The following is an 18,915-nucleotide window of genomic DNA, read 5'->3' as shown; positions in this document are numbered from 1 at the left end:
ATAATATGTTCAAAATTGTTTTGATGGTTGTAATTGCTTAGTTATAGTAATATTATTTTAATTGGTGTAGTTGTTTGTGTTATTGTTTATGTGTTGTTTGTGTGTTGAATGTGTTGTATTTGTTTGTGATGATATTTTCTCACAAAGTTAGCATATGAAATAAATTTTGTTTTTAATATAAAGCAAAAGAGGTACATGTAAAATTATCTTGTTGTGTTTGTTCCAAGACTAGAGCAGTTAGTACGATTATGACCTGGCTGACGACATAAACTACACAATCGAACCATTTTGTTCGCCGTATCCATTTCGGTTCGAATACGGGTGTTGTCTGGACGACCCTTTTTCTTTCTTTGCATAACTTCATTGTGCCAGAGAATATTCCGTTGATATTCAGGCTAGTAATCCTCTTTTGCAACAACTGAAAAATTAATTTTGTAAACATTGGATATGCTTATGACTTTGTAAAAGTCAGATAGTAAGTATGATGGATTCCTTCGAACCTTTGAACATGCCGCAATGACATGGGAGCAGGGCATACGAAAGACTTAGAACTTTCCACAGTCGCACCAACCTCTATCTGGTTCCACTCTATATTGTCCCATCGGTATGCCTTCATTGTGATCCATGGATTCAACAATATTGTACCAACCTTTAGCACGGTTAAACATCGTGACCACGTGTGTGTTAACTTTGGCAGCTCCGTGTCTAATGAATTTCAATGAAGCATCATTAGACAACTGCCTAGATTGCAACACTGAACTCCATTTGGAACGTCTGGTCTCAAACAACGTCCCTAGCCTGAAATATGTTGTTTGCACTAAAGCGGTTATAGGTAGGTTTTTGATGCCTTTGAAGACAGAGTTCATTGATTCCACAAGATTTGTTGTCATGTGGCCCTAACATTGACCATTGTCGTATGCCCTAGTCCACTTCTCCAATGGAATATTGTCGATCCAACGTACTGAAGGAGAATAACGATCCAAAACACAGCGGAAATTAAAATTTTCTCCTTTAGTGATCCATACGAATGAGCATGATCAGTAATAGAAATTGTTACCTCTTGTGGAGATTGAAACCTTTGATGCAAATCTAAGGAGTGATCACGAACGTTGAATGGTGACAACGCCTCTACTCAGTCCACACGAACAAATTCCTTTAGTCTCAGTGCTAGTTGCTATAAATGAAGGTTTTTAGTGAGAGAGAGAGAGAGAGAGAGAGAGAGAGAGAGAGAAATAAAATTTCATCTAATCAAATGCTTCTGCACAAAGGTTCTATTTATAGAACCACTTGTGTGGGCTGCAAGCTAAAAAGCTCATTTAAGTGTATGTGGCCAATATCTTATGATATACCAAAATCACTTAAGCGTGTGGTACCTTACCATATTTCGTATTCTACTTAAGTGCATCGTACCTTACGATATTCTACAATTCACTTAAGTGCACCGCCCTTATGGTGTTCCTTATTTACTCTATCGATACGTTCTTTTGTGTGTGACCCTGTAGGTTTTCACGACATTGACAATTATATTAAATCACGTATTTAACATAATAAACAGTGAGCGGTATCTAGCAACACATCACTGCTACCCAAGATACGAAAATGTCATGTGATATGACAAATCCTTTTGTGCTAACCCTTATGTGTACAATTACCCTTTTGCCTTATGTCTATATTGAACACAAGGCATAAACCGTATCATCCTCGTCCAGTTCAATATTGGACCCTTAGACATTCATCCTGTTACGCAGGATGGAAAAATTTCATCTAGGTCACTCATGTCCCTCAATATGCTTCGTGGAGTACCCATCAACTGTCTTTATGGTCATCCAGTTACAGATAGTGTTTGATCAACAATAAAGCATTCGACTCTCCATCCAGGATCCATAGTGGTTTCAGGTCGAAGAGTGGTATACACCACTATCACCATGAGAATAACTTATGACACTTTGCATAACATTCTATATAGATTCTCATAGTGAGTCAATCCAGTATAAATATTACTTCTAATATTCATACATATGTTTAAGACTTGATAACTCCGTATCCATGATCCATGAGATGTGATCATCAGTTTATATACATAATAGTCTTAATACTTTAATATTACCCCGCTTCATAACAAATCTCGACTACGGATACTTTAAGAATAATGTCCTTATATTTAATGGGATCTCATGATTAAGTCACACTTGATACATTAAATGGACTAGCTCGTCTATGGACTTTATTAAACAAACATAATAAAGAAAAAACCTTTTATTATTAATAAATAATTCGATACAAGTACTAAAAGTATTGGCCTCTAGGGCTTACACCAACAATCTCCCACTAGCACTAGAGCCAATCAGGCATACCCCTGATGCCAATAGATCTAGTATGGCCATCATGCTTCTGCTACGCAAGAGGCTTTGTCAGTGGGTCAGCAATATTGTCAAGTGTAGGTACCTTGCATATTTTCACATCTCCTCTATCTATTATCTCTTGAATGAGGTGATAACGCCTAAGTATGTGTTTGGATCGTTGGTGAGATCTAGGCTCCTTAGCTTGTGCGATATCACCATTGTTATCACAATAGAGATCAATGGGATCCACAATGCTAGGAACTATGCCAAGTTCACTAATGAAGTTTGTGATCCAAACAACTTCCTTTGCTGCACTTGAGGCAGCAATATACTCGACCTCGGTTGTAGAATCAGCAATTCTATCTTACTTTGAACTTTTCCATCTCACAGTGCCACTATTTAAGCAAAACACATAACCAGATTGCGATCTAAAGTCATCCTTATCTATCTGGAAGCTAGCATCGGTGTATCCAATTACGCAAGCTCTTCCTGACCTCCATATATCAAGAATGAGTCTTTGGTCCTTCTCAAATACTTAAGGATATTCTTGACAGTTACCCAATGAGCATCACCGGGATCAGATTGGCACTTACTCGTTGCACTTACAGCATACGAGACATCTGGTCGAGTACATAACATGGCATACATGATAGATCCTATTGTAGATGCATATGGAATCTTATTCACGTGATCCCTTTCTTCCTTAGTTGAATGCGATTGTGTTTTCGATAGACACGGGCCATGTTGCATAGGTATGAATCCTTTCTTGGAATCATGCATATTAAAGCGTCTTAACACTTTGTCTATATATGTACTTTGATTTAGGACAAAAAGTTGATGTGATCTATCTCTATAGATCATGATTCCTAATATATAGGCTGCTTCACCTAGGTCCTTCGTTGAAAAGCATTTCCCCAACCAAGACTTTACTTGTTGCAGGATAAGGACATTGTTTCCAATGAGTAATATGTCATCTACATATAATACCAGGAAGACGATTATGCTCCCACTAATCATCTTGTAGACACGAGGCTAATTTTCATTCTTGATGAATCCATCTTGTTTTACTGTTTCATCAAAATGAAGATTCCAGCTTCTGGAAGCTTGCTTCAATCCATAGATTGATCTTTGTAACTTACATATCTTTTGGACTTCTTATGGTATGTCAAATCCTTCAGGTTGTATCATGTACACATCCTCAAGAAGTTTCCCATTAAGGAAAGCAGTTTTGACATCCATCTGTCATATTTCATAATCATGATATGCAACGGTAGCAAGTAAAATCCGAACAGATTTAAGCATTGCAATTGGTGAAAAGGTTTCATCATAGTCAACCCCATGAATTTGTTTATATCCTTTTGCAACCAGTATTTCCTTATAGGTATGTACCTTACCATCCATGTTAGTCTTCTTTTTGAAGACCCACTTGCATCCTTGGGGGTTAACTCCTACATGAGGCTCTACCAAGGTCCAAACCTGGTTTGTGTATATGGAATCCATTTCAGATTCCATGGCTTCTAGCCACTTCTCAGACTCGGAACCAGTTATGCCTATTTGGTAGGTCATAGGCTCATCTTGATCCATGAGTAATATATCACCTTGATCAGTTATGAGATATCCATATCTCTTAGGTAGATGATGTATCCTGCTTGACCTACGCTGGTCTTGTTCTACTTGAGCAGGTTTCTCTTCCACAACTACTTGTGTTTCCTGCTCTAATTCCTCCATAGGTGTACCAATGCTTTGTGATTCTTGAATTTCTTCAAGCTTTAATTTCCTCCCACTGATTCCTTTGGAAATGAAATCCTTTTCTAGGAAAACTCAGTTCCGGGGATAAACAATTTGCCCTCAGAAGGATTGTAGAAGTAATACCCTCTTGTTTCTTTAGGATATCCCAAAAATAAGCATTTGTCAGATTTGGGCTCAAGCTTAGTTGAAATTTGTCGTTTCACATAAACTTCGCAATCCAAAATCTTCATGTAATACATATGTGGTTTCTTACCACTCCATATCTCATATGGTGTCTTCTCAACCTTTTTGGATGGAACACGGTTAAGTGTGTAAGCTGTTGCCAATAGTGCATGTCCTCAAAAGGAGTTTGGAAGATCGGCGTGACTCATCATGGATTGGACCATGTCTAACAAGGTTCGATTTCTTCTCTCATATACACCGTTCCATTGGGGTGTTCCGGGAGGAGTAAGTTGGGATAAAATCCCACACTCTTCCAAATGGTCATCACACTCTAGGCTTAAATATTCTCCACCTCGATCTGATCGAAGAGTTTTATTATTTTTACCTAGTTATTTTTGTACTTCATTATTGAATTCCTTGAACTTTTTAAAGGACTTTGATTTGTATTTCATTAAATACACATTAAAGGTGAGAAAAACAAGAAAGGGGGGTTTGAATTGTTTTAGAAATTAAAAGCTTTTTCAAAAGTAAGAACACACAGAATTTTATACTGGTTCGCTTATAACACAAAGCTACTCCAGTCCACCCGGCCAAGGTGATTTCGCCTTCAAAAAGGACTTAATCCACTAATCTTGAAAGATTAATACAACCAAATGTCTAAGAGAATGATCTCTTAGTCCTCCCAAGTATACAGACTGCGCAGAGTCACTTGAGGAACACAAATAATTTAGCAAAAATAATAGAGAGTGCTTCTAAGAGTAAGCAAATATTACAGCAAAATATTTAAACAAGCGTTTTCACGTATGAGCAGCAGCTCGTGAAAGACTGAGAGAGAATGTAAAGAATTTTTCTGTGCATTGTTGTGTCTCTCAATGAAGTAGGTTGTCCTTTATATAGTGGTGAGAAGGACCGTTGGAGTGATGACATAATATTGGCCTTTGATGAGCATTCAATGTCATTACTTCTGTGTTTCTTGCCATAACCAAATTGTCTCCCTGAATGATTTCTTTCTAAAAATACTTCCTTTCCATTTGAAGAAATTCTTTCCGTTACTCTTTCTGGATTTAAAGAATCTTCGTCAGAGTCTTTGTTATCTCTGAGTTCTATGTCAGAAGGAGATTGTGTTGAGGTTACATCAGAGCTTCTCAGAGTACTGGTCTTCTAGATCATCAGAGCTAAGTCCAGTGGATGTTTATAGCTTCTGGTTCTTTCTACTGTCTTGCTTTGCTCAGATTCAGAACTTCTTGAGCACACTTCTTCCTCAGATGTGTTTGTTCTTCTAGTACTTTGTATCTGATCAAAGTTTGTATCTGATAAAACGATCAGATTCCTTTGTTGCTGTTCAGAGTCCTGCACACTTAGAAAAATTTCGTTAGGGTGCCATTTTTGGTTTCACCATTTGTTATCATCAAAATCCTGGAATTCTATTGTAGAATTAATTTTGTTCTTACAATCTCCCCCTTTTTGATGATGACAAAACAATCTTATTTTTAGAGATAAAACAATTATAGATAAGAGTTATTAGGTCAGATAGAAGTGAGCTCCCCCTGAGATAAGTCTGGGAGTTCAGAAGTTCTTACCGGAGCTTCCATGAGATGATGTTTCAAGATTCTCTTCTGCAAATATCTAAGTCAAAAAGGATTAGAATCAATTTATAAACAATGTTTGCAGAGTACTGAAAGGATTTAGATATGTTTTCATCAGAGCTGTTTTTAGTTTTCCCCTTTTTTGTCAGAATAAAAAAGACTTAGCAATAAATGAGAGCAAAAAGGCACATATATATATATATATATATATATATATATATATATATATATATATATATATATATATATATATATATATATATATATATATATATATATATATATATATATATAATATATATATATATATATATATATATATATATATATATATATATATATATATATATATATATATATATATATATATATATTAATATATATATATATATATATATATATATATATATATATATATATATATATATATATATATATATATAATCACAAATGCTAGAAGCACATACAACAAGCAAAAACATGCACAACAGAAAGCAACAGACAAATCAGAGCAACAAGCAAAGAAAACAAAAAAACAAGTCTTAGGTGCCTAAGGGTTGGGAGGTGGAGGCATCCTCTGGAGCAGCTGGGTCAGCAGATTCTGAATGTTGGCATTTACTGAATCATGTTGATCCAATCTGGCTCGGACTTCTTTCTGCTCTTTCTGAAGATCTTCAAGTGTTTTGAGAATCAGAGGGACAAAGGTGGAAGACTCCCCCTGAGTCAGAGCATCCGGTTCTACCCTATTGGCAGACTCTTCAGCAATATGAGCTTTAACGGCAGCTTTGGCTTCAGCTTCAGCAGTAGCAGCAGCAGCCTCAGCTAGAGCTTTAGCTTCAGCTTCCTTGATTCTTTGTATTTCTCCTTGCCTGGCTTTCTCTTCTGCTTCCTTGCGGGCTCGCTCCTCAGCTTCTCTGGCTAGGCGCTCCTGGAGTCTTAGCTCAGCGTCTCTGATGAAGTCGTTTCGGACTTGCTCAGAGAGGCCCTTCAGTTTGAAGGCTTTAGCGGTCATCCAGCCAATAACTCTGTTCCAGTGTGTCCTTATAGCTGAAGGATCATCACTGATGCCAGAGTTGATGGTCAGAGACTTGACCTTGTCAACTGAAGCTCCTGCAAACAGCATTATTGCCTCCTCAAGGGTTGGTAGGGTGTTTTCAGGTTCAGAGGTTAGGGGTGGAGAAGTGGGAGGGCTTAGGTTGCGTGTGGGAGTTTGTGGTTCAGCGGATGTGTTTGGTGGGTGTGTGTCAGAGTTGTTTGGTTGAGTTTCAGCGTGAGTTGTTTCAGAAGGTTGAGGGTCAGATGTTGTTGGGTGTGGTTGTTCTGTGGGTGATGAAGTGACTATTGGTTCAGGTGTGGGTTGTGGTGGTTGTTGTGAGGCCAGAGTTCGAGTTTGGAGTTGGGCTAGAGTGGGAGATGAGGGGTCAGAGTGTTCTGTATCTGTGGAAATGTTGTAGTAGGGGGGTGATTCTGGAGAAGAGGATGAAGATGGTGAAGTGGTTTCGTTCAGCATTTCTGCGTCAGAAATAGGTAAGGTTGTGGTGGCAAGGTTAAATTTTTGGGATGGTTGGTGAGATGTTCTGGTGGTTGAGGGGGGAGTTTCTGAGTTTGTATATATAGGTGTGGGTTGAGGGATAGAAGAAGCAATGTGATGTGTTTGTACAGAAGGAGCAAGAGAAACAGACTTACCAGAAGGTCTAGGCAGAGGTGCTGGATGTCTTAATCCAGAGGATTCTCCTAGTTTTGCCTTCTTAGCTTGCTTCGCCTTTTCAGAGGGTCCTCGTGGACGCTTCATGAAGTTTGGACGCTCATCTGGCAGTTGGCTTATGTTAAAGTCTGAGATATCTACTCCTTCTTTCCTTAGATCATCTAAGTAATAAAGGATTACCTCTAGAGGGTCGACCTTTGAGAACAGATAGAGTCCATTTGGGATCTTCCTCTGATCTTTGAGAGCTTCCCAGGAGGTGTCCATAGTCGGTTTGAACTTGACTTGATCCAGAATCCCCATGCTCTTCAGATTTTTGGCGTTTAGAGCTCTGCCAGTGTCAATCATCACGTCTTCCATGAGTCTGAACGTTATCAGGTGGTCCACGAGACGACTTTCAATCAGAACATCAGAGATTAGCCTTCCCAGAGGGATGTAGTTTCTGGGCTTCATATTGTTTCTTGTATCTCGTACAGAATCTCTGAGATACTTGAAGAGAAGTGCTGGAAGGCAGAGCTTCAGACCCTTGTGGATACAGTACAGGATGCACTTCTGGTCTATGTTGATGTAGTCTGAAGAGTTTGAAGCTGGGCGATGATGGATGGTGCCCGGGATGATCTTCAGCTAGACCTGGAGGTTCTGCTGTAACTCCTTGTTCTTGGAGTGGTTGCCTTCAGCGTTCTGCTTGAAGATAGTTGGGTTAATCTCATGGGACATATATTTTGCCCTAGGATTAATGTTGTAGATTCTTCTTCCTCCATCTTTCTCCATGCCTAGAAGAGCAGCAATGGACTTCTCAGTTATCACCATTTTGACTCCCAGAACATAGGAGACAATGTAGTGATCATCAGCATCAGCGAATCTCCAGAATTCCTTCACTAAATTTGTGTAAACTGGACCATAAAGACGTTTGAAGTAATTTCCCCAACCTTGATTCCTGAGTTCGTCAGTGAGGTCAATGCCATTTCTGCGCATGTTGTCAAAATCCACCAAGGATTCACATAACACTTCCAGTTTCTCAAATGGTGTTGCAAGATTGATGTGAGGCTCACAATCAAGAATGTGAGGCTCTTTGTAGATGGGAGTTGAGACGACACCAGTAACCGCTGGTTTTGGGTTGCTTGAACTTGGAGCTTGTTTGTTTGAATCCATTTGTTGAGAGAAGTTGTAGACGGATTGTTGTTGGGCATCCATGAGTGTTGTTGAGAGCTGAGTTGAAGGTTGAAGAATGCTGCAGGAATGCCTAGAGAGATAGAGCTGAACTTGCAGAGGGATATGAGTGCGTGAGAGTGAAAAGTGTGCAATGTGTGAATAGAGGTGTTTAAATACTCAAATTAGAGCGCATGCAAAACGACACACAGAACAGAGTTTAGCCCAAAAACCATGTCAGCACGTTTAGAGGGAAAATGATTACAGCTCATAAATGATGTCTAATCCCAACAGTCAGTACACTGCTCGAGGAGATCTCAAGAGGCTGTTCCTTGATTACTGCTAGATAGTTGTCTAGAAGTTCCAAGGTCAAACGCAAGGTACTCCACGTGTTTGCTCTATCTGATCTTCAGGAATACCAAAGGAATGGTTCATGTAGATTTCTAACTCAGATGACTTCTAACTTGGTAGGAGTATCAGAGTCAGAGGCAGAATCCATTTTGTTTACATCAGAATCTGATTTTACAAACTCAGAGGCACATTTTATTCAGGGCAATTTTGAATGTTCAGATTTTTTAAGATGAAGAGAAATCTATCTTCAACTAGGGGTTTGGTAAAGATGTCAGCCCATTGATGATCTGTATCAATGAATTTCAACATTACTACCCCTTTCTGAACATAGTCTCTAATAAAATGATGTTTTATTTCTATGTGCTTAGCTCTGGAGTGTAGAATAGGATTCTTGCTTAAACAAATGGCAACAGTATTATCACAGAAGATAGGAATGTTACTCTCAAAGATTTGCATATCCTTTAATTGATTCTTAATCCAGAGCATCTGAGTGGTGCACAGTGATGCTGAGATGTATTCCGCTTCTGCAGTAAACAAGGCTATGGTTGATTGTCTTTTGTTGGCCCAGGATATCGGATTCTTTCCCAGGAGCTGACAATTTCCAGATGTACTTTTTCGTTCCATTCTGTCTCCTGCGTAATCTGCATCACAAAAACCAAATAGTCTATACTCTGATGATTTCTCATACATCAGGCCCAGGTTAGGAGTTCCTTTCAGACATCTGAGAATTCTTTTAACTGCTGTTAAATGAGATTCTCTAGGATCTGATTGGAATCTGGCACAAAGACAAACACTAAATAGAATGTCAGGACGAGTAGCAGTCAGATAGAGAAGGGAGCCTATCATACCACGATAGAGCTTCTAACAAACCTTTTGACTGACTTTTTCTTTTTCAAGAATGCAGGTTGGATGCATGGGTGTCTTTGCAGGTTTGCATTCAGCCATTTCAAATTTCTTTAGAATGTCTTTTATGTATTTACTTTGATGAACGTAAGTGACTTCTGAAGTTTGATTGATTTGAATTCCTAGAAAGAACTTTAGTTCTTGCATTAAGCTCATTTCGAATTTTGCTTGCATTAGCTCAAAGAATTCTTGACATACAGAGGCGTTAGCTGAACCAAATATGATATCATCAACGTATATCTGACATATCATGAGATCATTATTAATGTTTTTACAGAAGAGTGTAGAGTCAACTTTCCCTCTAGTAAAATCATGTTCCAGAAGGAAATTGCTTAATCTTTCATACCAAGCTCTGGGAGCTTGTTTTAGTCCATATAAAGATTTCTTAAGTTTATAAATGTGTTCTGGACAATTTGAATTTTCAAAACCTAGGGGTTGGTTGACATACACTTCTTCTGATATATAACCATTAAGGAATACGCTCTTGACATCCATTTGATATAATTTGATAGAGTGATTTATAGCGAATGAGACAAGTAAGCGAATAGATTCTAACCTGGCGACTGGGGCAAAGGTTTCATTGTAGTCAATGCCTTCTTGTTGACTGTAACCTTGAGCCACCAGTCGAGCTTTGTTTCTGACAACTTCTCCTTTCTCATTCAGCTTGTTTCTGAACACCCATCTGGTTCCGATAATGTGAGTGCCTTTGGGTTTAGGTACAAGATCCCAGACGTCGTTCTTTGTGAATTGATCTAGCTCTTCTTTCATGGCTAGAACCCAGTCTCTATCTTGAAGTGCCTCATCACAGGAAGTAGGCTCGATCAAAGATACTAGTCTCAAAGGAGTTTCTTCAGGAGTCTTGAAGGTAGACCTAGTTCGGATAGGTCCGTCCTTGTTTCCCAGAATCGACTCTTCAGATATGTTGAGGCGACTTTTAGCTTTCTTTGGGATTGCTAGGGATTTAGTTCCTTCTGAGGTTTGAGTGGCAGTTGCTTCAGGAGCTTTAATCTTCTCGTCAGAACCTGCAAGAGTAATCTCCAGATCTGCAAGTTTTTCAACTAGCTTTGACTTTTCAGGGTCAAGCTTATCATCAAATCTGACATGAATTGATTCTTCCATAATTTTGGTTTCTGTATTGTATACTCTGTAGCCTTTAGAGCGTTCTGAGTATCCTAACATAATACCTTTTTGTGCTTTGGAATCAAACTTGTTCAGATGTTCTTTAGTATTTAGAATAAAACAGAAACATCCAAAAGGATGAAAATAAGAAATGTTGGGTTTTCTTCCTTTACACAATTCATAGGGAGTCTTCTCCAGAATAGGTCTTATGGAGATTCTATTCTGAATGTAACACGCTATATTTACAGCTTCAGCCCAAAAGTGCTTAGCCACATTTGTTTCATTGATCATGGTTCTGGCCATCTCTTGGAGTGTCCTATTCTTCCTCTCTACAACTCCATTTTGTTGTGGAGTTCTAGGGCAGGAGAAATCATGGGATATTCCATTAGAGTCAAATAATTCCTCAAAAAATTTATTTTTAAATTCCCCACCATGATCACTTCTGACTCTGATGATTTTAGAGTCAAATTCGTTTTGCACTTTGGAACAGAAGCTAGTGAATCCAGAGTGAGACTCACTCTTGTGCTTTAAGAATTTTACCCATGTCTAGCGACTAAAATCATCAACAATGACCAGTCCATATTTCTTTCCATTGACTGATGTTGTTTTCACAGGACCAAATAAGTCAATGTGAAGAAGTTCCAAAGGCTTAGAGGTAGAAACAATGTTTTTCTTTTTAAAAGATGATTTTGAAAATTTTCCTTTCTGACATGCTTCACATAGAGCATCTGAAGAAAACTTCAGCTTAGGTAGACCTCTGACTAACTTGAGTTTATTTAGCTGAGATAACTTTCTCATGCTAATGTGGCCCAAGCGTCTATGTCATACCCATTGCTCTTCGTGAACAGACATCAGACATTTCACATTTTGTTCTTTTAAATCAGAAATATTTATTTTATAAATATTGTTTTTCCTCTTGTCAGTGAATAGGACAGATCCATTGCTTTGATTTATGGCTTTACATGTTTTTTGATTGAAGATCACATCATATCCGTTATCACTTAATTGACTTATTGATAACAGATTATGCATTAATCCTTCTACATATAACACATCAGATATAGAGGGAAGAGTACCATTACCAATAGTTCCAGAGCCTTTGATCCTTCCTTTCTGATCTCCTCCGAAGCCTACGAATCCAGCGTCTTTAAGTTCCAGGCTTTGGAACATATACTTTCTTCCCGTCATGTGTCGCGAGCATCCAGAGTCCAGGTACCATGATTGGTGTTTTAACTCTGCTGCATAAGATATCTGCAACATAAACAATCTTATCCTTTGGTACCCAGAGTCTTTTGGGTCCTTTGTGATTAGTTTTCCCAGAGTTTCTTAAAACTTTGGGTTTTCTAGCATTATTAAATTGTTGTGCTTGTGTATGTGTATAGTGATATGAAAATGGAGATTTAGGTTGGTCATTAGTAGAAGTTTTATCTTCACTAGGATCATACCCAATTCCTCTTCTATTGTTCTGACTGACCCCATAAATCATGGATGCCATTCTGCTCCTCTCTATCCCATTTTTCAGAAACTTTTGAAAAGATTTTTCATATTTATAAATTATTGTGTTTGAAGTTTGTGGAGCTTGAGATAACGCTTCTTCAAGTTTTGAGCAATTTTTCTTTGTTGCATCTCTTTATAATGTCAAAGTTTTGTGTTCATCTTTTAGTTCTAAAATTGTTATCTCAAGTTTGCAACATTCTTCTAATGTTTCTTCAAGAACACCTTTTATAGCTTTAAATTTTTGTTTGAGTTTCTGATATGAGCTTAGAGTTTCAGACAGACATGATTCTAGGTCAGATCGAGAAAGTTCAGAAAATACCTCTTCTGATTCAGATTCTTCATATGAAGTATTCTTGGATGTGGTAGCCATGAGTGCCACATTAGCCTGTTCATCAGAGTCTGATTCTGATGAGTCAGATTCACTGTCGTCCCAGGTAGCCATCAATCCCTTTTTGGTTCTGAGGGAATTTTTCTTGAAGTTCTCTTTTCTGGAACTGTCTTTCTTTAACTTGGGACATTCGTTTCTGTAGTGACCTGTTTCTTTACATTCATAACACGTAACATCTTTGTTAGATTTACCTTTTGAGGTTGATTCTGATCGGTCCCCTCTGGGTCTTGGTTTTCTGAAGTTATTATTCCTCTTTCTCCAAAGTTGTTTTACTCTTCTGGTCATAAGAGATAGTTCTTCCTCATCGTCAGAATCTTCCTGTTTAGAGTCATCAGCGTCTTCTGTTTCAGACTGGAAGGCTTTGTTTCTGTCAGACTTGCGCCTTTCAGATCTGGACTTTAATGCTACAGACTTGATCTTCTTCTGAGGCTCATCTTCCTCCAGTTCTATCTCATGACTTCTGAGTGAACTGACAAGCTCTTCAAGGCTGATGTTGTTCAGATCCTTTGATAGCTTTAAGGTTGTGACCATGGGTCTCCACTTCTTTAGCAAGCTTCTGACTATCTTTTTGACATGGTCCGCAGTTGTGTATCCTTTGTCTAGCACTTTGAGACCTGCAATTAGAGTTTGGAATCTAGAAAATATTACCTCTACAGCTTCATCCTCCTCCATTTTAAAGGCTTCATATTTTTGGATTAGAGCCAGAGCCTTTGTTTCTTTGACCTGAGAGTTTCCTTCATGAGTCATCCTCAGGGAGTCGAGTATATCTTTAGCTTTTTCCCTGTTGGTGATTTTTTCATACTCATTGTAGGATATGGCATTGAGAAGTATCGTTCTAGCTTTGTGATGATTCTTGAATTCGCGCTTCTGATCATCTGTCATTTTGCTTCTGGGAACGGTAACTCCAACATCTGTTACAGGAGGTTTGTATCCAACTGTGACAATGTCCCAGAGATCAGCGTCATAGCCCAGAAAGAAACTTTCAATTCTATCTTTCCAGTAATCAAATTTCTCCCCATCAAAGACTGAAGGCTTAGCGTTGTAACTATCTCTTTCATTGGTGTTGGCCATAGTTTTTCTCGTTCTGGATCTCTCTACACTGTTAAGTGTTTGATTAGAAAATCAATAACAGAGTCGAAGCTCTGATACCAACTGAAGGTGAGAAAAACAAGAAAGGGGGGTTTAAATTGTTTTAGAAATTAAAAGCTTTTTCAAAAGTAAGAACACGCAGAACTTTATACTGGTTCACTTATAACACAAAGCTACTCCAGTCCACCCGACCAAGGTGATTTCGCCTTCAAAAAGGACTTAATCCACTAATCTTGAAAGATTAATACAACCAAATGTCTAAGAGAATGATCTCTTAGTCCTACCAAGTATACAGATTGCGCAGAGTCACTTGAGGAACACAAATAATTTAGAAGGACAACCTTTGTTGCTGTTCAGAGTCCTGCACATTTAGAAAAATTTCGTTAGGGTGCCATTCTTGGTTTCATCATTTGTTATCATCAAAATCCTAGAATTCTATTGTAGAATTAATTTTGTTCTTACACACATAACCATATTGTCGCATCTCGAAAAATACGATTCCTCGCAATGGTCGCGGAAAAAACTATGTTCGAACAGAGTCGTCACCGAACTTTATTTATTCCAAAGAAGGAATGGGAAAATATCGATAAAACCTTTCAAAAATAGAATAATGGTCCTCGCAACCATATTCGGGTTCGGGAGTCGATTACGCAAGGGGAAAGTATTAGCACCCCTCACGTCCGTTGTACTCAACGGGAACCTTTTAGTTTAATTTGCGATTTGAATGTTAGTTAATGTTATTTGTTTTCTTCGAGTGATAAAAAGGATTGCAAAGAGAAATGTATGGAAACCTCAGAAGGGGGAAAGGGAGGTTTTTTATTAGTGTGCTTACCAAGATCTCGCAATCTCGTGCCTACGTATCCTTATAGTGCAATAAGGAAATCAGAGCATTCGTAGTTCGGGGAACTACGGTTTGTTGGTGTCTTTTAATGAATGACTGTTTAGATCGTGTTCTAAAGGCTAAATGTTGGCTTGTCTACTCTCGGTGGAGGCTTAAGCACTAGTTTGTTGTGCGCGTTAGAAATGATTAAATAGTGTTCTTTTTGGAAAGAGTGTCGATCGCACGGGGGCGATGAAAGAGGTTTGATAGGTTGAATGTGTTTTAATGAATAAGTGCTTAGATCGCATCCTAGCCGTTAAACGTTGGCTTGCATGCTTGCGGTGGAGACTTAAGCGCTAGTTTGTGTACGCACTATAAGAGATTAAGCAATGTTCTTTCTAAAAAGATTTAAGTTGTTGGTCACACGGGGGCAAGAAATTTGATTCAATATGTTTGGTATTTTTAGGAGAATGACAAAAGATTGAGCAATGCAGTGCACACCAATTGTTCAATTCTTTCGAGGAATAACAAGGCCAACGCCTCCTATTTCGTTTTTCATTTTTATTATTGAAAATTGTTTGTGGAAATCGAATAAGCGCGGTATTAAGGCGCGCGCCTCCCACTTTCTTATTCAAGGAACAATGAAGCGTGCACCTCCCATTCCTTTATCAAAGTTCATTTAGAGTATTTTAATCGGACACCGAAAAAATTGAGCAATACGGCGAGCTCCAATCATTCAATTATTTGAGAGATGGTGAGGCGAACACCTCCTATTCTTTTTCATCCGAAGTTTAGAATTAAAAAGTTTTAGAAACTGTATTAATTTGGAAGAAATGATTTGAATTCGCATTCGGTAAGGTTTTAATCAGGCGACAAGAATTCGAGCAATATGGCGGACGTCAATCATTTGAATACTTGAGAGATAGTGAGGTGAACACCTCTTATACTCTTTTTCATCCCGAGTTTAAATTAGAAAAGAATATTCTTTAGAAGTTAATCGATTTGAAAGATGATTTGAATTTGCACGGTTAATCGGATTTAAATAAAAATACTCGGCTTTGGACCAAGATTTTTGCTTGTGAGTGAGATTGAATGGGTTTTGGTTTATAAATGATGCAAAATGGTGATAGTGAAAGAAATCAAACAATTTTTAATTACCAAAGTTAATTGGTTAAAATTTGGTTACATCGATTAATTAAGTTAATTAAGATTAATTATCAAAATTATTTAATTGAGTCAAATAATTAAGTTGATTAAAATTAATTAATTAAAATTAACTAATTAATAAAGGTTTAATTAATTAACCAATTTAATTAAAAGTTGTAGAAATAAATACCAATGTTGATTTAACGAATTGAATTAAATCGGTGTGCTCAAAATCGGTTCGTACAAAATGACAACATGATTAATGTGATTCGCAAGATCGTAACGCGGTGAAATATCATATTGATGTATTGTAATCTTTGGTGGCATAACGACATATAAAAGTCGAGTCCATTAATTTAATCGAACTCTACACATAACAGAAAAAAACATCACAAGCATTGTTTATATATTTACAAAAGTAACACCAAAACTTGAAAAAAATAGATTCCAACAATGGCTATACAAGCGAACCCATATCCAGAATATTACATAAGTATGTCAAATGAGTAAACTATCAACACAGCAACCTATACTTAGTGTCAAAGCTACATATAAAAGTATGATTTAATATAACAGAAACTTTAATCATAACAACCAATTATCCATAATGTTTTAATCTATGTCAAGACATATAATTGGAATATGTGTAAATATGTAATCCCAAATCCATCAAAATAAGGTTCCCTTATGTCATAGTAAAATTGATTTAGAAACTTACAGAGTCATATAACTGGAATTCAATATCACCTTCTTCAACAGCAGAAACAATAATCTGATTTGCAACCTCCTTTCGCAAAGCTACTTCATCATAAACCGAAACCTCCTCATAGCCATCAATTGAAATAGCTTATGATAGAGAATTTAGATCATATGTCGCTAACTTATTCACTCCTTCCACAACTGTTATTGTTGAGAATGCCCATCAATTCCCACAACTTCCTTGTTCTTTGACTCCAACAACAACACCTTCTTTTCTCCAATCAACCGATTCCGACAATTTTTCACCAACACATGTAGTGTATCTACTCGGCGAATCGGTTCAACCCCAATTACTCAACTGTTATGTTCATCGATGAACCCAAGATTATCATTGGTTAAAGGAGTTGATCGAAATATTGATGGAAGAGGTGTAGCAAAGGAGAGAGGCTAAGTCATGATGGGTTTGTGTTCATCTACGAAGGAGGAGAGACGAGGTTATGTTCGGAGTATCGTCGATGGTGAAAGTGTAGTTGAAGGTTGTTATGGTCAAATCTATGGTAGACTGAAAAAACGCCAGTTGTGAGATGAAATTTGTTGTGTTGGTTAGATATGGTGGTTTGAGTTGAGCTGGACGAAGGGATTTCGTTGGAACAGTGAATGCTGGTGATGTTGTTGTGTGGGACTCAGACCGCGTTTGATGGATCGGTATGCATATCAGGGGAGCGGCGTTTTGGGGGTGGATCAACGACGTTATGTTTTTGATGGTGTTGGCGCGACGATGATGGAGAGAGGTTTTCGGTGGTGTTCCGGTGGAGAAGTGATGTTCGGAGAGGTGAAGACGGTGGATGCGGTCGGTTGAAGGAGTGGAGATGTGATGGAAATGGTTTGAAGGTGGAGGGATTTCGTCCCCCTGCAACAATGTTTTTTGGGTTGTTTATTATATGGATAAACAAAAGATAAGGGTGGAAGAGAGAAGAAATGAGATTGTTTTTTTTTTCAATTTCTTGGATGGAACGTCCAGAAGAAGATTTTCGAATGATTGATTAAGAGAGAAATAAATTTCTTTGATCCATTTTTTTGTCCTTTTCTCGCGGTCCCCCATGTGGAGCGGAAATGAGGTAGTTTTATTTTATGAGAGAGAGTTGGTGTTTGTTTGTCACATATGGAGAGAGACGTTGGGGAAAGAATCCAAAAGTAGGAGAGGGAGATTCTTTTATTTTATTTTTGGTTACCAATTTCTATTCCGAAAGTCCTACTGGGGAATTGAGAGATAATGTATTAGTGGATCTCCAATTTCAAACAGAAATCATCCCACCCTATTCCAGCTTGCCGCGTGTCATACCCTAGTGAGGGTTTCATTTTCCTTTCTTATTTTTTCTAATTTTACTATTTCTTCCTATTTTGTGATTGGATAATATAAATGGGCATGGATTGCAAATGAATACCGTTGATTAATTTAAATCAAGGGTTAAGATTGAATCAAAGAAGCACAAACAATTCAAAATGACAAAGTTATCCCTTATAGATGATTTAATTGATTTAAAACAATTCAAATCAATTGAATCAAATAAAATTCATAATTTTCTAAAAAAAATATGATAAACATAAAATGAAGATGTGAAAAATTCTATTTACTTATCCCGATTAATTTGAAAAAAGAATAAAAATAAAATGACCAAAAATAAATAAAAGTCGGGCGAAAACTTACCCGAAAAATCAAATCGGATGCACTAAAATGATCAGTGCGAAATAAACATATTGGAAAAATACAACGTTTCTTTTAATTCTGAAATAAATTTTGACCGGTTAAAAGGCTTAGGCGGGTCAAAATACCACTGAAAAAGTCGTCGAAAAATATAACGAGCACACCAGTTTAAACTATGCGAACCGTAGATTAATAATATTGACGTCTGCAAGCTTGATTTCGAAACTTTTTACCCACTGATATTGCACGTGCTTGAGGAATGATTTAACCAATTTGTCTGTATATTCGAGAATTTATGCCGACTAATATTTTAGGTATTATTCACGATGAAATGCATGTTATGTTGTACAACTGATGCAAATTGAAAATAAAATCAAATTTATGAAAGTTTTAAAATGCCCAGACAAAATTTGGGTATGAGAGTTGCCCCTATTTAATTTCCTTGAACCAGAAGGTAAGAATGACAACAATCTTCATACATTCATGGTGGAGGATAATCAAATACAGA

The sequence above is a fragment of the Lathyrus oleraceus genome, chromosome 1 (assembly GCF_024323335.1).
Source record: "Lathyrus oleraceus cultivar Zhongwan6 chromosome 1, CAAS_Psat_ZW6_1.0, whole genome shotgun sequence".
In the NCBI taxonomy this organism is placed as follows: Eukaryota; Viridiplantae; Streptophyta; class Magnoliopsida; order Fabales; family Fabaceae; genus Lathyrus; species Lathyrus oleraceus.
This window is presented reverse-complemented; position numbering follows the sequence as displayed.